The 25,060-nt window shown below is 40.0% G+C and overlaps 1 protein-coding gene and 1 pseudogene across 5 annotated transcripts in view; one reads left to right on the forward strand and one right to left on the reverse strand.

Annotated features, from left to right (window-relative positions):
- Positions 1 to 2,262: 2,262 nt before the first annotated feature.
- On the reverse strand, positions 2,263 to 2,385 carry LOC126424065 (U2 spliceosomal RNA; annotated as a pseudogene).
- Positions 2,386 to 15,344: 12,959 nt separating this feature from the next.
- Positions 15,345 to 25,060, forward strand: part of LOC126410973 (uncharacterized) — a 612,461-nt gene continuing 602,745 nt past the window's right edge. For 4 of the 5 annotated variants that reach the window (XM_050081329.1, XM_050081331.1, XM_050081334.1 and 1 more), the window contains exons 1-2: positions 15,345 to 15,491; positions 15,764 to 15,821. The gene's annotated coding sequence lies outside the window, so the exon portion shown is untranslated. The remainder of the gene's footprint in view (positions 15,492 to 15,763; positions 15,822 to 25,060) is intronic. The other variant, XM_050081330.1, reaches the window with a different exon arrangement.

Consider the following 25,060-nt stretch of genomic DNA (forward strand, 5'->3'; position numbering starts at 1 on the left):
AGCTGTTTCTCCAACTGCACTTCGCACATAAAAACAGGTGAAAATCACCCTGCAAAGATCGCAATTCACGAATTGACTTGATGTTCCGTGACATGATGGACGGTGTGAATACATCCGGATGTGATGGTGACGTGACGTGAGGTAACTGTGCTTTGGCGGCCAGTACAAATTGGCTTTAAAGGCCAATAACTCATTACATGACATTTAACATGAATAAATTGTATCCTTTCGAGAGATCTTGAATATTCTAGTTATCTGGAACAGCATTTGTCAATAGGACCTCAGTTATTATGTGGTAATTATATAAAACACACCGAGTACACTCTAGATGAAATCAATATGGCCTCAGCAAGGTGTCTCAGACAAAGTATATCTTTAAAAGGAGTGCAGCCACAGCACATGTCATAACATATATACAAACAAAGGTAGGTGCGTTCAATAAATATACGTTAATGACAGAATTACACCACTTCTGTTCAGGGCCAGAGATTATTACACCACACTGATATCATCTTTGACTCGATGCAGCAGACGCCTTGTTCATTTTGGTGTATTTAGCTGTTTTGTATTATAACCTGTAGTCTGCCATTTCAAGAACTGAAGAATTGTCGCAAACATGTCGCCCTTATCACTAGATGTCAGTTAATGACACATCAACAACACAAGGCTTACAGAGATACTGTGATGACCAAGAGAAAAATCAAAATTTGTATGATGTTGATGTAACATAATGGATTATATCGTAGACTACAGTGTCGATGGAAGTAGGTTTGTATGCTGCTGTATGCAAATAGTTTTCATGTCGGCATCGTTAACTATTTGACGATTTTCTTATGAATTAATACAATTACATTCTGCCATATTCTATGTTATTTACACTTCCACCTGATTTGAAAGCAAAGGATGAAATAAATATGATTTCTGAATGTGTAGTTAGGCTGTAATCTAAGAGGACAGCTTAAATTGCTGCAAGAAAAACAAGGAGCGATAACAGTGATAATTCTTCCTGGTCACAAATAGTTGGCTGTTTATTTCTTAGTGTATGCAAAGATCATAAAGAGACATGTTACATCCAATGGCACTTCTGATTGGTATATTTCTAAACTAATGGAATGTCATTTGGTACTGGCTAAGCGAGCTGATATCGTTTTGAGGTTCTGTCTAATGTGAACCCTCCATCATTCGATGGTAATACGATATTGCAGTACCTGTGTTATTCTGATTACGATGCAAAGATCCTTTGGACTTGCATGCATGTCCAAAGTAACAGGCACTGTAGCGACTACAGCTGTTATGAAATACATTAAATGAATTCGCTATTGCGAATACGGACAAACATCAGTTGTAGAATGGAATGACGAAAATGAAGATTTGTGCTGGTCCAGAACTCGGACCCGGATTTCCCACTTATGACGAGTGGTCGCCTTACCATTTGTCCATCTGTGCACAATCCATGGCGCCACTCAAACTTCCATATGTCGTCAACCTTGCATCTACGACCCGTACACGCACATCCATTAAGTATAATCCTATACAGCTTATACATTGTACTTGAAAGTCGCAGGCCCGGTATCGGCAGATAAATACGATTTTGCAGTGCCCTTGTTATTCAGATTACGATGAAAAGTTCCTTTGGACATGCATGCATGTTCAGTGGACGCGTGGTTGACGACATATGGAAGTTTGGATCTAGCTGTGCGTCGTTCACGAATAGCCAAATGGTAAGGCGACTGCTCGTGATAAGTGGGAAATCCTGCTTGGAGTCACGGTCTGGCACAAATTTTCATCGTTGTAATTCCATTCTATAGCTGATTGATGTCCCTATTCGCAATTGCGAATTGATTGTAATGTCATCTGAAGCTACATCTTGTTCTTTGTTAATACTGGAAATTACTAGGTAGTTAGATGTGTAATAGCAATTTATTACTTATCTTAATTTCAACTACAATCACAGTACAATGATGGAGACAAGATGCAGAGAGAAGAAAAAATTGGCAAAAGCACTTACAGAAAACAAAGAGAAAATAAGTCTGAGTGTAATTATTCATTTGCTATTATTTCAACAAAGATTTAATAATTTCATTAAGTATCTTCAAATTTCACTACCCTCATCTTCAGGTATAGTCTACTGATCCGTAACTCATAGCTGCTCTTGTTAAAATATTTGCCACTTGTTCTTCAGAGCTAACATATTCACATTCAGATGTCCTTTGTTATGCAGCTGACTTACGAAATGGCATTAAATATTCACGTGATTCAGTTATTTATTTTTCCAATTCTCTAACAGATGTATCATATCTGATAAATCCAATGCAGTACATATCAGTTATTATGCTGATAAGAACTGATACTACTTTTGATCCTAGCCAAGAGGCATGACTGATTATTATCTTCATGAACTGTTGAAGTTTTCACAAATATTTTAAATTCTTCAAGAAGATCCCTCATTAACAGACTGTCTGCTCCAGCTGTTACCTAAGCAGCTTCTTTTGACTATAGTGAATATATGTCTGTCTCCTTGTAGACCAACAAAGAGTATTTCCAAAAACTTGGCGTATGTGTCCTGTTGTTGAATTCTTTCTTCTTCAGGTCCTAGTCAGAATCAACATAGCAGAGAAGAGCATTTATTTTTCCCTTTTTGTAACACAGATGAACATCAAGCATTCGTTTCAAACCTTTCCAGTAGAATCATGGTGGATTATTTTTATGTATACTAAAATAGTTGATTAATGCACTTATGTCAGGTGTTGTAGCTGTCATTATATACATCAGACAACCTATTAATTATCTATATGGTTTATTTACAGCCATTCACACAAGCTTTTTCACTAGGCTTGGCTTCCATTGGTGTTTTACAGGGCTTACAGTCTTCCATGTTCAATCTTTTCAATAATTTTTCAAGATAAATACGTTGACTAATAGAAACATTTTGATTTTGGTCCTGTGTATATTTATTCCAAGGAATGATGACTCTTCAAATTCTCACATTTCAAATTTTAATTCTCACTTCTTCTTAATATTGATGATTTTGTTTTTGTAATTCTCAGCAATTATGATATCTACATACAGTTACAAGTAAGTATTATAACCAACAGTGCTTTCAACATGGAGATATCTTTCAACTTTGGATTGTCAAAACTCAGTTTCCTACATAAAATTGTCAAATGTAGATGTCCAAGTTCTTGGTGTCTGAGTCCATAAAAAGTTTTATTGAGTTTGCATGAAAGTCCTTCCTTAATATTTACACCTTGAGGAACTCTCATATCAAATTCTTCCATCAGTTCTTCATGTGAGAAGTCATTATGTATATCCATTTGCTCCACAAAAAAATCATGTTGAGTCATCACACTAAGAAAGGTTTTCATTGCTGTGAGTCGAGTAACTGGAGCATATACCTGAGCGCGGCCTTTAGTAACCGAATGTGCCATATACCTTTTATTGATTCCAGATGCACCTCTTTTTACGTTGAATACGCGCTTTTTGTCGATGGCTCTTTTATCTACTGGAAGCTGTGGGTAAGTCCAATTCCCACTACATGAGAGGTAGTCCATTTCTTCCTTCAAGTGGCATTGTTAGCTGCAACAGGCGGGAGAAGTGCTTTGTTGGTGCTGCTGCACATTTTAACGATTTTCACCGAGAGAAACTTACACTGCAATGTTCTTCTTCAGTACACCAGTGCAGAAGTGTACAGAGAAACTGCTAAGCGAAAAATCTGTGCAATAGGCACGTTTATTTATATATAAAGCCGATTTCGTAATTTTCCTTTGTGTGAGATCGCGCGTACCAGATTCATGTGTCGAATTGAAGTTCTAGATTCGCATATTTTACTGTTTGCGTTGCTTCTGCATAATCTTTCATTAATTGTATTAATACCCGTTTATTTTGCGATACATTGTGAGATTTCGAACATTCGCGAGTGCCACGATAAACTCGTACCATTATCGTCAATTACATGCGTAAACAAACTTAATTGTGATCTTTTAAAATTTTTGACAACAGTAGGTCTATCCTCGTTCAAAACAATTATCCTTTAATTTCATTGTACCATTGCATGAGAAATAAGTTATTTTTTAGAATTTTTGAAGACTTACAAAACTATTTTTTCGTGAGTTTTGGATACGTAATTTGTTTCATAGCAAATCAACATTTGTGGTTCACAGTTCTGCCAAAGAACACATCACTCATGAATGTCATTGTACACCAACGGAAATAAACGTGCGTTTTTTTATAATTTTCGGAAGTTACCATTATCCTTGCATAATCTACGAGCAGTTTGTAGTAAATTGACGTTTTTGATTTAGTTATTGTAGTAGATATACTAACTAACATATTGTGTCACATCTAGTCTTCCCTTATAGAGGAGTAGCCCTGTATATCATCTGCATTTATTGTAAATTACTCTGTTCTCGAGTTTGCTAACAACTATAACTAACCACAAAACATTTTAGAAACTACTCATTTTTACCACGGGTTTTTGTGTCGCCTTAATAGAGATCTCGTTTAGAGTATTTGATTCTTTTGTTATACGGAATTAGCAACTTTTTAGCTCAACAGATTAAAAAATAATCAGCAGGCTTAATTCAGAGTTCTCTGATGACTGCCTTGTAACATTATGCTCCAGCCAAAATTCAGCTCCACTCTGAATGCTGTTCTCAAACATGGGATGAGTTGGGTGACATTCATAGGCAGCTGGAAATCCCCTTGACTACTGCCAGACTATTGTCAGCTGCTCTAATCAGTGTGTTGTAAGAGCTCACAAGATTCATGTACCTGTGGTACTGGTACCAGAGGTACCTCAAGTATTACCCTCTCCTCTGGACTCTGTCTTCTCTGCACAAAGTGCAGGATCTGTCTCTTTCGTCCACTTGACTGCGAATGCCTTGTCAATGGTAGATCTAGGCGTCCTGTACATGGTGGACAGGGACCAGGAAGCACTCAGGGTGTTGTATCGAGCACCCTAACCAGCAGGTCTGAGGTGTTGTCTTTCACTGAAACTGAAACTGAGCCAGTGGGACTCACTTCACCTGTTTTTGGGAAACTTCTTTTGTCTGTGTCAAGAGTAGACAAACGCAAACGGGTAAGGACCTATTAATCGTTTACAGTTCAAACATATGGCGAATGATTGGAACCCTTAGGGAAATGGCAACAAGAGACAGGAAAGGACCCAAGTGCAGCCACTGTGTATACCTGGAGGCCTCATTCAACATGTTGAAGAGGCTATTTCAGCAGCTGTTGAGTAAACAGGGTACAATCAACTCCACATTATGGTGCATGTTGGAACAAACGATGTCTGTCATCTGGGCTCCAAGGTTATTCTTGATTCACTCTAGCAACTGGCAAAGGAGGTTGAGAATACCAATCTTGCAAACGTAGTTTCAACGAAGCTCACAATTTGCAGCATTGTCCAAAGAACTGATCATGGCCCTTTGGTTCTGAGTCTAGTGGAGGAACTGATCCAGAGACTTCAAAGATTCTGTGACAAGCTAGGTCCTGATTTCCCATACTTGCGTCATAGGATTGAGAATTGTAGGGTACCCCTAAATGGGTCAGGTGTGCACTACACATCAGAGGCTGCTACTCAGGTAGCTGATCGTGAGATGGGTTCACACAAGCTTTTTTTTTAGATTATGCGACTCTCCATCCAGTCCAGAAAAGGGTAGCTGTAGAAAAGCTAGAAGTATCAGCGTAAAATCTAAAGAAATGCCTCCCAATGGCGAAAGTATTAAAATACTAATGGTAAACTGTTGAAGCATTCACAATAAAGTGCCAGAATTTGAAGCACTCATGAAAAGGAAAAGCAGTCAAGCTCATGTAATACTAGGTACAGAAAGCTGGTTGAAAACTGAAATTTACAGCCGTGAGATTATTGTGGGAAATTTAAGTGTACATCGAAAGGATGGACAAAACGGGGGTGGTGTATTTGTCACAGTAGAGAAGAAACTCAAATCCACCATCAAATCCACTGAGATAGAAACTGAAGCTACATGTGAGATTGTTTGGGCAAGACTCAGTATCAGGGGTGGGCATAAAATGATAATTTATTCCTTCTATCACCCACCAGACTCATCTCCTAATGTGACCAAAAACTTTAGAGAAAATCTCAGTTCACTTGTGCGTAAGTTCCCCAGTCATATTAGAACCACTGATGGAGACTTTCATCATCCAGGAGACTTTAATCATACAAAAATTAATTAGAAAAATTAGTATTTTGTTAGTGGTGGGCGTGATAAGACATCCTTTGATTACTAAATTTTTTTCCTGAAAACTGCCTAGAACAGATATTTACGAACCTTACTCATTATGGTAATATTCTGGACGTAATGGCAACAAAAAGACCTGACCTTTTTGCAGATGTCCACATTGAAACTGGTATCAGTGAACAGGATGAAGTTGTGACAACTATCATTACCATAGCACAAGGGACAACTACAACAAGCAGATAGATATATATGTTTAGAAAACCACATAAAATAACAGTAGCGTCATATGTCAATGAGGAACTTGAAACTTTCAGCACAGGCCAGGAACATGTAGAGGAACTATTCGCTCATGTACAAAAGAATAGTTGACTATGCACTGGATACATAGTACATTCGGCTCAAAACATAGTTCAAATGGCTCTGAGCATTATGGGACTTAACATCTGAGGTCATCAGTCACCTAAACGTAGAATTACTTAAACCTAACTAAAATAAGGACATCACACACATCCATGCCCGAGGCAGGATTCGAATCTGCGACCGTAGCAGTCTCGCGGTTCCGGACTGAAGTGCCTAGAACCGCTCGGCCACGAAGCTGGCACGTTCGGCTCAAGCAGTCGCTCTCGCTTACATGGGTTGACAGAGAGTTGACAAGGCTCGCCTGTGATGTTACGCTTCTGAGGAGACGATTGTCGTATCTGTCGCGCCACTGTATGGGCAAGAGCAGCAGCTCACCGCACGTGAAAACCGACACTGTTAAGGATGGATCGATCGTTCGGATTGCCAAAAGCGCCTATCGGAAACGGCAAAAGAAAAGAGAAGAAGAAGTTGACCTTACACTTGCCCCGCCTATCTACATTCAGTGCAGAGACACAGCATGGACAACACTGTATGACATCATTACTGACTGCTGCAACCAAAAAGTAGTTGTTTCGTCCATGGGCGACAACATCACCATCGAACTGCAGGTGACGAACATGGCCAAACACAGAGCAGAAGGACAGCGACAAGCAGGGTTCAGTGATGCGTCAGTTTAACTGCATAACAAGACCAACCGCTAGTAGCTGCAGCTCTTCATTGTCACCATGCACGCGTCCGACCATTCGGACGGCATCCTCGACCTGCAGAAGCAACTAGCTTTCCCTGCCAAGTTCGAAGCCCTCCTGCCTGACCTAGGTACAAACCCACAGTGCTTCAGGCACCAGGAAGTCGGGCATGTGGCCAAATACTTCCGCAACAGCGCGAAGTGTATCAAGTGCTCCAGAAAACACGCCAGTCGTGCTTGCGGCAGGAGCAAGCAAGATACTCCGACGTGTGCTCAATGCTGCGGGCCTCATTGGGGAGGCTGCCTGACTTTCTCAAGCCGCAACCAGACCAGTGCAGGATGACGGCCCCAACCGTAAAATCATGCAGGAGAAGAAAAGGTTCGCGTCAGGCGACGAAGAATCCAGGGGAGCAGCAAGAAGAACTGGCGGCGGTTCCCGCCGTCCACGACTGGCCTGAATGCCCCACCAGCGGTAGGGAGGATCGGCAGCACAGCAACAGACGACCTAGAACATGCATGCAGTTATGTGTGATGTCGTCAGCCAAGCAGTCACGGTCCTTAAAGCCGCCATGGTGGCAGAGAGAGCCACATTCATGGCTGCTCTCGCTGTTGAGAAGGAGGAGGCCCTATGGCAACTTCATGCAGAGCTTTGCGTCCTCCAAGCAGTTAGATTGGTGCCTAATCCGGTGACTGCACCAGCAGCAATGCAGGACACAGGCGCCGCCAAGAAGACAGCCATTATTCGAGTGCTTCACCAGCAGCAGTGCAACAGACAGGCGCCAACAAGAAGACGCCCATCACCCTTCTGGCTATGGCAGCAACGCCTAACGCCACAGGGGCGACCACCGACAAAGAGAGAAGAGCAGCAGCCATCGCCAAAGCGTGAGAAGCTGGCGTGCATCTCACAGAAGTATCCGTAGCGATGCTCCGTGAGCAGAGGGGACTGCTCGAGGACCACATGCAGAAGAATGGTGCCATGCAGTAACGAAGACGCCGAACACCAGGGAGGTGCCGCTGGTTAACGTAGGCCTAATATTGCACCAAGTCACCAATGACACTGCACACCTGAATGTTCATAGCACCACACTGCATTGCTACACTGGATTGCTCTTGCTATAACAACCTTTGGCTCTGACACGGTATCAATGCATGATACCCATTACTAACATAATCTATCTTTGCATGATCTGCTGCAGGCAGCAAGAAATCCACTACTGCTCTTACTACTCATCCAGACTATCACAGAGGTTTCTTTCCCTTGGCGCTCGTCTTGGCACTTTTTCCCCTTTGCTCCTGAAACAACTACCCTTCAGTTCCTTTTCGTACATTATCTATCTCCTCGATGCAACCATATTAGAGAGTAACAATACCCAGACTTTTGGACAACATCACAGCCCCACATCCTGTGAAATCCTCGATTAGTAGCTAACAAATACAAGGGTGACAGTAGGTCTTTTGAGATAGTCACCATGTCGATGTGGGAGTGAAGAGCAGACACCCTTTAAGAAAAAAAAGCGCTGGATAGATAGGTACCCAGCAGAACAGTTCATAATGGGAGAGAACTTCCATGGCATACACTCACCATGAAGAAACTTCTGAAGAAGCAGACATTACAGCGTAATAGGTGTAAAACAAAGCGTAGAGCTACAGATAGAGAGATGCTGAATGAAAAGTATTTGGGTGTCAAGAGAGTGATGTGCGACGCCTCCAGTGACTACCATATCAGAATATTGCCAAATGATATTTCATAAAACTCGAAGAACTTCTGGCCATATGTAAAGACTGTTAGTGGCACCACAGTTAGTGCCCAGTCCCTAAAGAATGTGATGGGAACTGAAACTGAGTGTAGTAAAGCAAAAGCTGAAATGCTTAACTCTATTTTCAAACATTCCTTTACAAAGCAAAACTCAGGAGAAGTGCCCAAATTCCTCATACCACTGAAAAGATGAATGAAATAAGTATTAGTGTCAGTGGTGTTGAGAAACAGCTGAAATCGTTACAACTGAACAGGGCTCCAACGCTCAGTGGAGTCTCTGCCAGATTCTGTACTAAATTTGTGGCTGAGTTACACCCTCTTCTAACCATAGTCTATCGTAGCTCCTCTGCACAAAAAACAGTGCCCAGTTCTTGGAAAGAGCCACAGATTACATCCCTCTACAAGAAGGACAGTAGAAGTTACCCACAAAACTACTGTCCAATATCCTTGACATTGATTTACTGTAGAATCCTAGAACATATTCTGAGCTCAAACATAATGAGTGAAGTATCTTGAGCAGAATGACCTCCTCAAATCCAACCAGCATGGTTGCCAAAAATATCACTCATGTGAAACTCAACTTGCACTTCTCTCAAATGACAGACTGAAAGCTTTGGATAAGGGCGACCAGGTAGATGCAGTATTTTTTTGATCTGCAGAAAGCATCAGACTCAGTACCACACCCATGCTTATTGTAAAAAGTGTGATCATATGGGGTATCAAATGAAATTTGTGACTGGATAGAGGCCTTTCTTCCCTTTTTATTTATTTGTTTTTTTCTTTTTGGTGTTTTGGAGAAAGAGATTCATCATCAGATGTAGAAGTAACTTCAGGTGTGATGCAGGGAAGTTTGTTGGGACCCTTGCTGTTCATGTTGTATATTAATGACCTCATAGACAATATTAATAATCTCTGACATTCGCAGATGATGCAGTTATTTATGATGAAGTACTATCTATAAGCAGCTGCTTAAATATTCAGTCAGATCTTGATAAGGTTTCAAAGTGGTGCAAAGATTGACAACTTGAATCAAATATTCAGAAATGTAAGACCATGCGCTTCACAAAACGAAAAAATGTAGTATCCTATGACTATAGTATCAATGAGTCATCACTGGAATTCGCCAACTCATACAAATACCTGTGCGTAACACTTTGTAGGGATATAAAATGGAATGTCATATAAGCTCAATCATGGGAAAAGCAGGTGGTAGACTTCGGTGTATTGGTAGAATACTGGGGAAGTGCAATCATTCTACGAAGGAGACTGTTTACAAATTAATCATGGGACTGGTTATGGAATATTGCTCAAGTGTGTGGGACCTATACCAGATAGGACTAACAGGGGATATTGAATGTATACAGAGAAGGGCAGGACAAATGGTTACAGACTTGTTTGATCTATAGGAGAGAGTCACAGACATACTGAAGGAACTAAACTGGAAGACATTTGAAGATAGATGTAAACTGCCCTGAGGAAGTCTATTAACAAATTTTCAGGAACTAGCTTTAAATGATGACTCTAGGAATATACTACAGTTTCCTATGTGTCACTCGTATAGGGATCATGAAGATAAAATTAGAATAATTACAGCATTCACAGTGGCATTCAATCAATCATTCTTCCTGCACTCTGTACATGAATGGAGCAGGAGGAAACCGTAACATCTGGTACATTGGGATGTACCCTCTGCCATGCATCTCACGGTTGTTTGCAGAGTATAGATGTAGATGTAGATGTTATTGCTGTTGTCCATTCTTCTTAATCATACTGACCCTTCACATTCAAAATTCTGAGGTAAATTTTCCACAAATGCTTCTGCATTCAAGGCTAACACTACATAATTCTCCGAGTATCTAGGTTTTCTTCTTGATATATTAGTTTTACGTGGAGGTTGCGCTTCTTTAATTTCTTCTGAAGTCATAGGCTCTAAATATGTTCAATAGTTTTTTTCAGTTTCCTCAAAGTTAGTTTCATTCTGATGTCCTTGATTTTCTACATCGTTCTGCATTATGTTGTCCATTTGAACAGCCTCTTTCAAGATCCAATCATCGCTACTTGTTCATACAAATATAAACTTAGCTTCTTAAAAAATTGCATACCTTCAAAATACAATCTTACATTGTTTGGGACACCATAATCTGTAACCATTGGGACAATACCCAGTTATGAAACATTTTAATGACTTGGTGACACACTTACATGTGAATAGTTCCTTCAGAAAGTGCAAGTATAGAACACATCCAGACAGATGTGTTTTCTTCAAATTTAGCTTCCTTCCATACCATAGGGTGTGCTAGAATTTCTCCTTCTAAAGGTGAAGCAGGATTACAGGCAATGATAGAAACAGTTGCCAATACCATCTCCAGCCAACATTTCTTTCCAAGTTTGCAACCAGGATTCTTACAATGAGTCTTTTCAATGATAATACGATTTAGTCATTCTGGCGCTCCATTTTACTCAACTTCAAAGAGTTTCAACATTTCCTTTGAAACGTATTCACAACCATTGTCACATCTAAATCTGCTGGTTTTCATGTTATAATGAGCTGTAGCCATTCTACAGCATACTTTAAAATATCGAAATGCTTCTGCCTTTGATTGAAGACTATAGGCAGCTGTAAAGTGTGTATAATCAACAGTGAAAGTCACTATATATTTCTTTCCATAAAAAGAGATGGCGTTACAGCACCAAGCACATCGCTGTGTAACTGATCAAGCTGTCATTTGGTTTGAACACGGAACTGAATAAGTGGTCATTGTTTACCCTCTATGCAGGTAAAACATTTATTTACAAGTTCAGAAAACTTTATTTCAGCCAGTACCTCAGGTAGATATTTTTCTTCATATTTTCAAGGTTCAAATGTGCTAAGCATTACGTCATAAGTCTACATCACTGTCTGAAACACAATCACTAAACATAGAACACTTGGTACGTTTGAAGAAAAGGTTATACATGCCTGAATATTTTCTTTGAGCTACAGCTATAGCTTTATCACCCTTTTGTGTTGAACCTACTGAATTTTCAAAAACAATGCAGTAGCCAGCTATCTAGTTTACACATTGACAATAAAGTATTTCGTAAATCTGACACTACAAGAGCAACTTATATAGATATTTGTATTTCTTACCACAAACAGTGTTTTCAACTTCAGCTTCTCTTACCTTTCTGGAAACAAAGATTTATGTATTTTGGCAACCTTTATTCGTATTGGATTTTCCAGTTCTTTCACATTCATGAAAGGAACAGATTCATTAACCAAGTGTTGTGTTGCCTTCGAATCTAGGTACCACTGGACTTTATCATCAGTAAAACATCTAATAACAGCTGTGAAAGAGAACTTATCTACACTTTCATATATTTCTTGCAAATGTTCACTACATTTGCAGAATTGTCAGTTTTATGCTATTTTTGGCAATGTAACTTTGCATTGTGCCCAAATATGACCTGGTTTTTACACCAGCAACAGGTATTTAAATAGAGCTTTGTTTTCATTATACATACATTGAGACTTAGTTGTCACTTGATATTTCCTTTAAGCTTGCTGCAAGACAAATGCTGTCAGCAAAGACATTTGGTTTAATGACCTTTTGTTACGGTTTAGAATTACTGTATTAAGTTTTGCTTCTTCATCTGCACTTTACAAAACTCAGTTTCAACTACTCAGTTGATGAGGTTTCCAGAGCAGTAAAACAAATTTGTATTCTACAGGCATTGTTAGTAGCAAACTGTGCATTATATCAGTTTCTTCACTATTACCACAGAATGCTTTCAAGTCACGATAACTCAGTTGGTCAGATATCATCAAACTTCAGAAAATGATTTTCAGCAGTATCGTCATTTACATTAAACTTCATTGCGAAAAGAATCTTTCTTGATAAAAGTTGATTAGACATACCTATCCATGCAGAAGTTTGAGTAAATGAATTCTACAGATCATAGGCACTTTCCTTGTCCTTGGCATACTCCAAGTAACTGTGTGAAATTCTTTGGGTTATTAGTAACTTACACATCCCATCGTTTTTGCTAACTTCTTCCATAAGAGATTCCTTCTGTACACGTTATTCAGCTGTCATACTGAGTAGACTCCACCACTTCTGTGTAGGGATTTTCCACAGAACTCAATAATTCCATCTCACATGTTTCAATCCTAAATTTTCAGTGTCTGAAGTTCGTGCCAATCATAGATTGGTATCCTGTACTTCTCTTGAGCCATGACTGTGAATTATGTATCGAATTGATAAGTTTTTCAATTTTTATTTGTTGTACTGTAAAAGATGGCACCTGGGCCCATAATCTGTTTGCTAAGCTAGAAATTACCAGGTATCTAGATAAATATCATCAATTTATTACTTATCGCATTTACAATTACTACCCACAGTGCAATCATGAAGAACAGGTACCGACAAAGAAAAAACACAGAAAAAATCACGTACAGAAAACAGATGGAAAACAAATCAAAGCATAATTATGAGACCGACGTTACTTCAATCAGCACTCCCTATAGAGGTGCTGCTTCAACATGTTCCATTGACATCTAGTGTGAATCGGCTTAAGTCATTCCGGACATCTTAAAGGCCCGTCCGCACGCAACGATCTGTCTGCGCAAATGTCTGCGCACATCACATCTGCGCAGACAGATCGTTGCGTGTGGACAGAAGATTTGCACCAACCTGAGGTGTGTGCAAACCTGGAAGTTGGAGTTGGAGGTTTGAGCGAAACCTCTCAAATCTGTGGATTCAAACCACATCTGCGCAGACAAGCTGGAGCGTGTGGACAGGAGATCGTCGCAAATCTGGCGCGAAAGAGGTGGTTGCTCAGTCTAGTGTTTGTATTTGTGCGCACAGGGCATTAAAATGGCTGATACTCGTCAGTGTTCTCGAGAGTTTGTAAGTGAATTCATTGAAATGTATAGAATCCACCTATGTTCGTGGAAGATTAAAAGTAAAGAATATGGTGACCGAGACAAAAAGACAGCAGCATACAATGTTCTAACTGAAAAATTGAAGGGCAGTTGTCACCTCAGCAAACAGAGAAATAGTAATAAAAAAAAAAAAATTCGTTGCGAACTGTTTACCGGAAAAAAGTTCAGAAATCTAGAGGATCTGGTGTAGGAGTAGATCAAGTATACCAGCCAACGTTATGGTATTTTGATCTGGTTGGCTTTCTTTGTGATCAAGAAACGCCAAGACCAAGCAGGAGTACAATTGAAGATAAAATTGGAGTGCGAGGAAATGGAACACGAGATAATGTAAAACAATATATTTCACATACGTTTATCAAAAGTTTATTCAAAAGAATATATTTGTGTGCAAACAAAATAGAAAATTAACTGCCATTATAAAAAGAAACATGAATATACTTGTCCATGTTTTACAAAACAAAGTTTATTACGATACTAATCCATCCTGCCATGGAACAGCTCCAGTAGCACTGAAATAATGTTTATATTTATTTCTAACAGTTTTTGTGCTTTCAAACATTTGTCCACTCCTTCAACGTTGCAGGGCGTGCATAATTTCTTCGTCACATCTTTCGCCCAGTTCAGAAGAACATTGGTTGATGTTTTCGCGGTCCAGTGACTCATATGGTGTGTAAAACTGCGGGTTTCTTCTGCGCAAAAAGTTGTGTAAAACAGAGCAAGTTAATACCACAGTGTCAATATTCTCCAGGTTCAAGTTTATAATTTCGCCAGTCGTTAGGTTCGCCCTGCAGCTCTCGCAGTAAATTTACGTGAGAAAACTGCTTTCGCTTTAGCAGCCACTGTCTACACCATTTTGACTGCTTTCTCTGTTTCCTGCGGTTGGTCTGAATGTTTTTTTGCAACACAAGTTGCGAACATAGACCACAACAGAACTTCATCCATTTCTATATTTCAAAATATCTGAATTAATTTTTAACGTTTACGGGGAGCGTAGTCGCTTGTCACCGATATTTCTTTTCTACACCGACAGATGGCGGGCGAGTAGTAGATTGGGGTTTGTGTCGTGTGAACACACCACATTTGCAGCGATCTTTTGCATGTACATACATCTGCGCCGATGTCTGCGCAGACGTCTGAGCAGACAGGTCGTTGCGTGTGGACCGGGCTTAAGCTTTCATACATTGCATACGTGTTATTTTATGAACACCTAATCACAATATGCTCTACGAAGGTTGTGTATAAAATTACGAAAATTCAAAGGCATCATATTGTTTTTTTATTGTAATAAAATATTTAAACCATGGATACATTATGCTGGCGCCAATTCATAGATATTACGTACAGACACAGTGTGCTTACATTACTGATGTGTTCTCTTTGTCGTGAAATCTTTGCCCCGATGCTATGTGACAGGTGGTCTGTTTGTATTGAGAGTTCAAGAAGGGAAAGGGTGTGTTTGAGGCGCGGTGGCGAAGTTTTGTTTCCCATGGTCAATAAAGCACGGAGCTATGTGTAATATGTTTGAAAGTCATATTTTATGTGCTCACGACTCATTAATTGCCCCATGTAAGTAAACGATGTGGAACTTTGCTTGATTAGAATTAGGCATGGATTTTCTGTTAACTTCAAATAAAGTTTTTCTACGAACACCTAACTTTTACAAAGCTTTCTTCTTACAAGAATCGCCCTTACAGATCCTGCATTTTGTTCAGGACCACATAATTTAGATAGCTAAAACAATAGGCGGAAAATTCGTATGTACAGTTTTGTTTATTATGATTTGGCAATGTATGTGGAATTTGTATCTCTAGCTGGTTGCAAAAATATTTTGTTTACAGCGTGTCATTGCCCTTCGACTCCCAAGAGTCCAATCCGAGTTACTAATTTTTCATATTTGTGAGTATTATTTCAGTTTTCAAGCCTGCTGCATCAGTGTCTGCTGCATGGTGGAGGAATGGGTGCTTGGAAGGGGCATGTGGAATTAATGATAATCGATAAATTATTAGTTGAATGTGGTGCATTTTCGATCTCGAGGAGTGTGTAATCCCTTTCAGCAGTATTCTATGCCCGTGTGTACTTCGTGTGTTCATAGCTGTAGCGTTTCTGTCAAATGAATAGTTTTGTGCATTCAGTTGACAGACTTACATTGAGTGTTGTTTTCGTGCAACAAACAATATTCATGTTGCGCTGACGTAACCAAATGGACTTTTTATGGAGTGTTAGTATCATATTGAATAGCAGGTTAAAGAGTTCCACAAGAGAAACTTACGTGTGGGCTACATCAGACATACGTGAAAAAACGAAGTTCATCCGTGCAATTGAGACCTCCCAAAGAATTGATTGGGTTTTTCATAGTTAGCAGTAAGTATCTTCTTCATTTCTTAATGCCTGGAGATCGAGAATAATACCACTAATGTCATGTTAAGTGAATATTTCTTGCAGGTGCTGGGTGTTTAATTTTCTTCTGCGATGAAACTGTTTGTGTGTGTGTGTGTGTGTGTGTGTGTGTGTGTGTGTGTGTGTGTGTGTGTGTGTGTGTGTGTGTAAAATTTCCCATGTAAGCTGAGAGGAGAAGAATCATGTAGTTGTATTGTATTGGGAGAGAATTATAATTGGCACCGGAAAGAGCTGCTTCTTGGCCTTTCAGTTTGGTGCAAATATTATGCTCTCTGACCTAATACAGTTAGTCTGTTTGGTTCTATTTCAATATGATATAGTATTGACTTCAGTTTTTCTAAAACTGTGTTACTTTATTTAAATTGGCATCAGGATTTGTGTTTCAGTCTAAAATAATTGTAGCAACAAACTTCATACACTGTCTGAAGTCATGTCCTAATAGTGACTTCTTATTTTGCCCATCCTCTAACCTGATGCACAGAATGATACAGTATAAATAATTGTAATATGTCTATTTAAATTTAATAATTTATTGAAAATAAGAACTTAGCTGCTGAGAAGAAAGAAAAAGAAACTCAGTGCATTTGTGCAGTCTGACTCTTTCAAGGAGCAACAAATATAGGAGGGATCATCAACAAAAGCATTTTACATCCCCAGTTCATATGATGCACCCAGTTAGATTTGTAATATTAGCCAAGAAATTGAATCCCAATGACTCATCACTATTTTTACTGATTTTTGTCATGTAGGTTTATAGCAATATTCTACATTTCAACAGCATCAGTGATTGTGAAAACTGAGGCATTAAGTGAATATCTTAAATCCAAAATGTGCTTTTTTTAAGATTAGAAATAACTCTGGCATTACTCTAATAATTTTTCTGCATCATTTTGTCGCATTTGTCATTACTATGATTACCAGTGATGTTCAAATTTTGAATGTCTTCATACTCTGTGTAATTACAGAGAACCCTCAGTTTTATGTGCTGTGTGCAGCATTCATATGTAACTAATGACTTCGAAGACAAATATGATAAGACTGCAACAAAAACTATTAGAATAATAATCTGTTTTGAACATATCTCCACATGACATGCCAAACTTTCATAAACTGTGGTGGTATTACAGAGGGATCATTACTTGCATGTCTTTCATACAGGCACTTCACGCATCAATAGCCATGCATGTTACAGCACCACTTGTGGGACAGGGAGGTGCACCGGCACAGATTGTATCTGCCTGGCAGGTTAGTGATGTGGGCCAGTGTCCCAGCCAGCCTGGATGTGGTTTTTAGGTGGTTCCTACATCCCATTAGGTTAATTCTGGGCTGGTACCTGAGTCCTGCATCAGTTACATAAGTTGCTACTATTTAAAAAAACTCACTTTCACATGAATAATACCACACACAGACAGTTGCGGTACATTTACTCCATCCCGGGGATTATGGGTTGGCAATAGGAAGTGCATCCAGCCACCTCTTAAATTAACCCTGCTAAATCCATTAAAAACCATGCCAACCCTGTGCCAATGTGAGACAAAGGCGCAACAAAAAAAAAAAAAAACAAAAAAAAGGCTTTAACACACAGTCTCTGTTGCAGTGATTGTCATATGAATGAAATAATGTTTTGCATGGCCTGTTGTTATTTGGTACGTAACAGTTTAAATGTATAACATGCCTCATTGTCAAGCTAATATGCCATTATTGTTAGTGCATCTGACAGACAGATGCCAGGTAATACAATAGTGAAACATACAGCTGTACCATAGCCTTCTTTTGAATGCTCTTAAGCAACCTTGTATGTTTATGTGGCAGGTATTTATTATTATTATTATTATTCACATTCTCAAAGAGAATCAGTGGTTCAGTCTCTGCCCAGAATTCCTGTCAGTAACTAAGTTCCTGTGATTGGCATTTGTGGTGCCTAATTGGGAAGAGTAATTTTTGTACAGAAATGTCGGGATATTGGTTGCCCACATTTCAGGCGTCACTCTATACATTTTGCTGCAGTGTGTGTTATATTGTGAAAACTGGCATAGACCTTTCCTTTCATGTAGGATAGAGTCTCACATGTGGAAGTTGATGTTCAGGTAAATGGGTGGTAGACTGTAGCTTTCAGACATTATTTCTGGTTCTGCGTCATTTCTTGTCAGCATCCAGTTAGTCAGATTTTATCTTTTCCTCAACATCTACGCGTTTCCTTTGCACTAGCATTGGTGTTTGTCATAAATCATTTCTTTCAAAAAAAAAACTGCAGCACTATGATGTTCATAAATTACACATAGAACTTCAGAGTGAATTTTGACTTGGTAGTGGAGTGGATATAAGATTAACATCAACAAAAGCAAAACAAGGACAATGGAATGTAGTCTAATTAAGTCGGGTGATGCTGAGGGTATTAGATTAGGAAATGAGGCACTTAAAGTAGTAAAGGAGTTTTGCTATTTGGGGAGCAAAATAACTGATGATGGTCGAAGTAGAGAGGATATAAAGTGTAGGCTGGCAATGGCAAGGAAAGCGTTTCTGAAGAAGAGAAATTTGTTAACATCGAGTATAGATTTACGTGTTAGGAAGTTGTTTCTGAAAGTATTTGTATGGAGTGTAGCCATGTATGGAAGTGAAACATGGACGATAAATAGTTTGGACAAGAAGAGAATAGAAGCTTTCGAAATGTGGTGCTACAGATGAATGCTGAAGATTAGATGGGTAGATCACATAACTAATGATGAAGTATTGAATAGGATTGGGGAGAAGAGAAGTTTGTGGCACAACTTGACAAGAAGAAGGGATCGGTTGGTAGGACATGTTGTGAGGCATCAAGGGATCACCAATTTAGTATTGGAGGGCAGCGTGGAGGGTAAAAATCGTAGAGGGAGACCAAGAGATGAATACACTAAGCAGATTCAGAAGGATGTAGGTTGCAGTAGGTACTGGGAGATGAAAAAGCTTGCACAGGATAGAGTAGCATGGAGAGCTGCATCAAACCAATCTCAGGACTGAAGACCACAGCAACAACAACAACAACAACAGTGGAGTGTGTGCTGTTATGAACCTTCTTGGCAGATTAAAAATATGTGCCAGATCGTGACTTGAACCTGGCACCTTTGCCATTCACAGGCAAGTTCTCAACCAGCTGAGCTACCCAAGTACAACTCACAGATTTACTTCTGCCAGTATCTCATCTCCAATCTTCTAAATTTCACAAAAGTTCTCCTGGAAAACTTTCAGGACTAGAACTCCTGAAAGAAAGGATATTGCAGAGACATGGCTTAGTCACTGCCGTGTCAGATGTTTCCAGAATGAATTTTTTGCTCTGCAGCAGTGTGTGTGTACTGATATGAAACTTTTCGATGGATTAAAGTTGTGTGCCAGACTGAGACTCAAGCTCAGGACCTGAGGAGATGAGGAACTGGACATAAAGCTGTGAGGACAGATCATGAGTTGTGTTTGGGTAGCTAATGTGGTCAGCACTTGCTCGTGAAAGGAAAAGGTCCAAGGTTCAAATCCTGGTCTGGCACACTTTCATCCACCAGGGAGTTTCATATCAGCACACACTCTGCTGCAGAGTGAAAATTTGTTCTGGAAACCTCTGCCAAACTGTGGCTAACCCTGTCTCCATAATATCCTTTCTTGCAGGAATGCTAATGCTGCCAGTTACAATGGGAAACTTCTGTGGAGTTTGACGTTAAGAAGGCAGGAGATGAGGTACTGACGGAAGTAAAGTTGTGAGGATGGGTCATGAGTCACACCTGCTGCCAAAAAGCATTGGGACCAGGTTTGAGTCCTGGTTTGGCACTCAACTTTAAGCTGCAAGGAAGTTACATTCAGAGTTGCTCAGTGGGGACTTTCCATTTAATTTACTCTGAGTAGCTCATGTTTTTATTAAGTTCTGGTGCTGTTTTAATACAGTGGTGCTGTTCATGGCTTGTATTGAGGGCAAATGTCCACCATAACTTAGATGTTTCATGGTGTCCATATTATGGCTTTAGACAAATTCTGGGATGGTCCTGTAAGCAGGCCATAATGAATTCTGTCTGAAATCTTTTGTTCAGCTGAGCTACTGAGAGACCCCTAACCACCTCAGTGTGAATATGACGTTTCACTTTTATTTGCCTTGTTTGGGTTTTAACTCCTGCATTCCCTCTCCTTTTTCAGTGGGAGAAACTTTTTTCAAGACATAAATAAAGTACTTGCAGTTGATGATAGTCCTTCATGGGAAGTGGGGAATGTAAGAGAGAAGTATTGATAGAGATCAGCTATATTTGCTACAACAGAAAGATGTAAATATCAAGTATGAAGCTGCAGTAGAACTGTTCAGCACATTACAGGGAAATCACATAAATGAAGTAAAGATATTTTAACCCATTAAGTAGCAGGCCTATGAGTACTGCATCTCCGTACAAGTCATCGTCACATTTAGGGAAAGATAAAGTTTTTTTAGAAATGGGAAATTAACTGAACAGTGTTTCTGATTTGAATTTGTATCTTCCAAAACTGAACATGCTTGGCAGTAAAAGAGTGATCTGCAATCTGTTTACATAGAAAAAACATATTTTCAGTCAGTCATAATTTATTATTCGAATTTACTAGTTTCAGACACTGTCACCCAACTCCAGATCATATTCATAGTTACACAGTTACCAGCCGTACAGGTATTATTTTGTAAATATGAGTATGATTTGTGGATGAGCAATAGTATCAGAGACAGGTAATCATGAAATAATAAAAAGCAACTGACAGACTAAAAAAGGTGTTCAAGAAAAAACCCTTTCATTATGCTGTGTCATAGGACGACCGCTACACTGTTATCTGATTGTACTGTAAAAAACATTGTGTCCAGATGTTTTTCGTTTAAAACACAAAAAAAAATATTCAGCAAATAATGTGTTGAAATTGTTTGAAAAAGTTTATAAAAATTTAAAAAAATAAACCCATGGTTAATCAGCTTTCTCTTTTTCCCCAAATTGCACAACTTTGATAATTTTACCAAAATATATTTAATTTAATGAAGCTTGTTCCTGCTGATCATGGGAAATAAAAACAGTGTTTTGAAATTTGATCTTCAATCATATGCAGGTATTTCGCAAATGAAAAAAAAACTCATACACATACTCTGGACGTGTGGTTTTTTCCTGGAAACCTTATTTTTTGTTTTGGGATTAAAGTGGGAAAGTTGGGCTTATTGATATGCGTAACATGTATTGCAACTACATGGAAAGAATGGTTCTGTCCATATTCTCAGGTAATACATGTGTAATAGATGCTGAAATGTCAAGTAAAAGCTACAGATCAGGTGTTGTAGTCGTAAATAAAATTGTATTTGAGGGATATTAATGTGTATTGTCGCACTTTTCCTGTGCTTCCTTGTTTCACCCTTCTATTTTATTTTTGGGTAGACTTGAAGATTGTGTAACATAAACATCGCCGAAATTTATTACAGTTAACACATTCAAATTGTACACTGGTTAGTCGCGATGCTGGCACCCAGTACACGGTAACTTATTTGCAGGTATTGTTCATGTTTCCATGTCATTTGAAGGCTTTGGATCTGTGCAAGACTTAAACACGCTTCACTGAAGACGTTTTTTTGTCGCGAAATCAAAAAGTAAAGGGAATTGATACTCGGAACAAGAGTCCTGCAACCGCCTAGGAATATCTGGAGAAATGCTGTAGGTGATGCTGCAGTTAGTAGCCTAAAAAGTTTTATCCTGTTTTACCAAGCAAGTCTGCTAAACATTGTGAAAGTTAGTCATACCATAACAGGTTTATAGCCTGGGTGGCCGAGCTGTCTTCTTGAGCATTGCCCTTAAAGCAGTATCACGCGCTCAGATGTTACGCATGCAGCTGATTAAACGAAAGTCCATAAATTCCGCGAAAATTTCTGAAATTGACCTTTGCAGTTTATTCCTTACAGAACGTTTGAAGCACTGCGTTTGAGAAAGACACTCGATCATTTTTTATCGGATCTTTTGTTAACTGTTGCCTGATATGGGTATCTTCTTGGTCTTATTTTAGAGATAGACGAAACTTGCTAAATATCTGAACGATAACTGAGAGAAGGCTAACTTTTGTTCAAACTAACATGGCTCTGGGTTGGTGCAATCCCGAAGTCTGAACGCTACAACTCTTTAATTTGGAAAGTTGAATACGAATGTCCTTGGCCACCACGGTGTGAGTCTCTTACGGTTTACACCTAAATTATTTCTAGCGGATTTCGAAATTACACTACTGGCCATTAAAAATTGCTAAACCACGAAGATGATGTGCTACAGACGCGAAATTTAACCGACAGGAAGAAGATGCTGTGATATGCAAGTGATTAGCTTTTCAGATCATTCACACAAGGCTGGCGCCGGTGACGACACCTACAACGTGCTGACATGAGGAAAGTTTCCAACCGATTTCTCATACACAAACGGCAGTTGACCGGCGCTGCCTGGTGAAACGTTGTTGTGAAGCCTCGTGTAATGAGGAGAAATACGTACCATCATGCTTCCGACTTTGATACAGGTCGGATTGTAGCCTATCGCGATTGCGGTTTATCGTATCGCGACATTGCTGCTCGCGTTGGTCGAGATCCAATGACTCTTGGCAGAATATAGAATCGGTGGGTTCAGAAGGGTAATACGGAACGCCGTGCTGGATCCCAACCGCCTCGTATCACTAGCAGTCGAGATGACAGGCATCTTATCCGCATGGCTGTAACGGAAAGTGCAGCCACGTCTCGATCCCTGAGTCAACAGATGGGGACGTTTGCAAGAAAACAACCATCTACACGAACAGTTCGACGATGTTTGCAGCAGCATGGACTATCAGCTCGGAGACCATGGCTGCGGTTTTACCCTTGACGCTGCATCACAGACAGGAGCGCCTGCGATGGCGTACTCAACGACGAACCTGGGTGAACAATGGCAAAACGTCATTTTTTTCGGATGAATCCAGGTTCTGTTTACAGCATCATAATGGTCGCATCTGTGTTTGGCGACATCGCGGTGAACGCACATTGGAAGCGTGTATTCCTCATCGACATACTGGCGTATCACCGGGCGTGATGGTATGGGGTGCCATTGGTTACACGTCTCGATCATCTATTGTTCGCATTGACGGCACTTTGAACAGTGGACGTTACATTTCAGATGTGTTACGACCCATGGGTCTACCCTTCATTCGATCCCTGCGAAACCCTACATTTGAGCAGGATAATGCACGACCACATGTTGCAGGTCCTGTACGGGCCTTTCTGGATACAGAAAATGTTCGACTGCTGCCCTGGCCAGCACATTCTCCAGATCTCTCACCAATTGGAAACGTCTGGTCAATGGTGGCCGAGCAACTGGCTCGTCACAATACGCCAGTCACTACTCTTGATGAACTGTGGTATCGTGTTGAAGCTACATGGGCAGCTGTACCTGTACACGCCATCCAAGCTTTGTTTGACTCAATGCCCAGGCGTATCAAGGCCGCTATTAGGGCCAGAGGTGGTTGTTCTGGGTACTGATTTCACAGGATCTATGCACCCAAACTGCGTAAAAATGTAATCACATGTCATTTCTAGTATAATGTATTTGTCCAATGAATACCCGTTTATCATCTGCATTTCTTCTTGGCGTAGGAATTTTAGTGGCCAGTAGTGTACTTCAGTCAGATGTCGGCTTGACTCGGTCATTAGGGTATCAACAGGTCCCATCCACCGCGACTGCGTCAATGCAGCGCGACAACTTGAATGGCAAATGCAGAACATTATATTCTGAAATTGATTACAGCGTACGGCAACAAGTGATTGTCGTACCTCGTAAGCTGTCGCTTTTCGCGTGTGCTATTATACGGTCACAAATCCTGCTAGTTGTATCTTCACGTTCTATTCTAAACGCATCAGTCGTTATTACACTGTGTAATCGTGTGTACGGGTCTGGATAGAAAGACATGGGGGGAGGGGAGGAGAATCATCGGACCGAGAAACCGCAGACGCACAGCTGTGCTTGCACAAATCAAATCAATCTATAGAACTTGTGGTGGGATATCAGCACCATGGGAGAATAACAATTTTTAGTCTCATGTCGGCAATGAGTGACACTAAGATCGCCCTCTAGGAATATCGTTCCACTACTTCAAGGAGGCCAACAGAAAAAGTTTGTAAAGATCAAGAAGTACTTTGAAGAAAAAGTTATACAGAACGAAACTTGTTATAGAACAACATTTAGAAGAAGATAACACAGTATTTAGTGTTCCCACTAGGCGGAAACAGCGGCCGAGGAGGAGGGAAAAAAAGGCAGGAAAAATGAACGAGAGAAAATGAATATTGGCGCTAGAGTAGGCTGAAGAAATGAAAGCAGAAACAGCAACCAGTTGCGAGAGTTCTCTTGAAATTATCTTCCCGTGAGCTAGCTATCTCCCCATGAGCTAGCTTGCAAGCCTGTGGGAGTTCATACTCAGATGGTGATATTTTCAGAAAATTGTAGCTCGTTAGCTCTGTGAATAGTTTGTGTTGGACTACAAGCCCATAGTCGAGGGGGGGGGGGGGGGTTCGATCTGCAGTGAGTCTAAGGACGTTTGACGTTTCTGTCTCTTATAGCTTCTTTTACGTCTGGCCGTGATTTGTCTGCGTGAAAAATGGTGTGTTACTTAGCCGGTTCTAAGTCTACAGTAAAGTTGGTTCGGAAGTGGGGGACAGGGAAGGCATACCACTTTCAAGAGGACCACGTCTACTGGAGCACTGCATTGTTCAAACCAACCTTAGCTTC

This window comes from Schistocerca serialis, chromosome 1 (assembly GCF_023864345.2).
Source record: "Schistocerca serialis cubense isolate TAMUIC-IGC-003099 chromosome 1, iqSchSeri2.2, whole genome shotgun sequence".
Lineage (NCBI taxonomy): Eukaryota > Metazoa > Arthropoda > Insecta > Orthoptera > Acrididae > Schistocerca > Schistocerca serialis.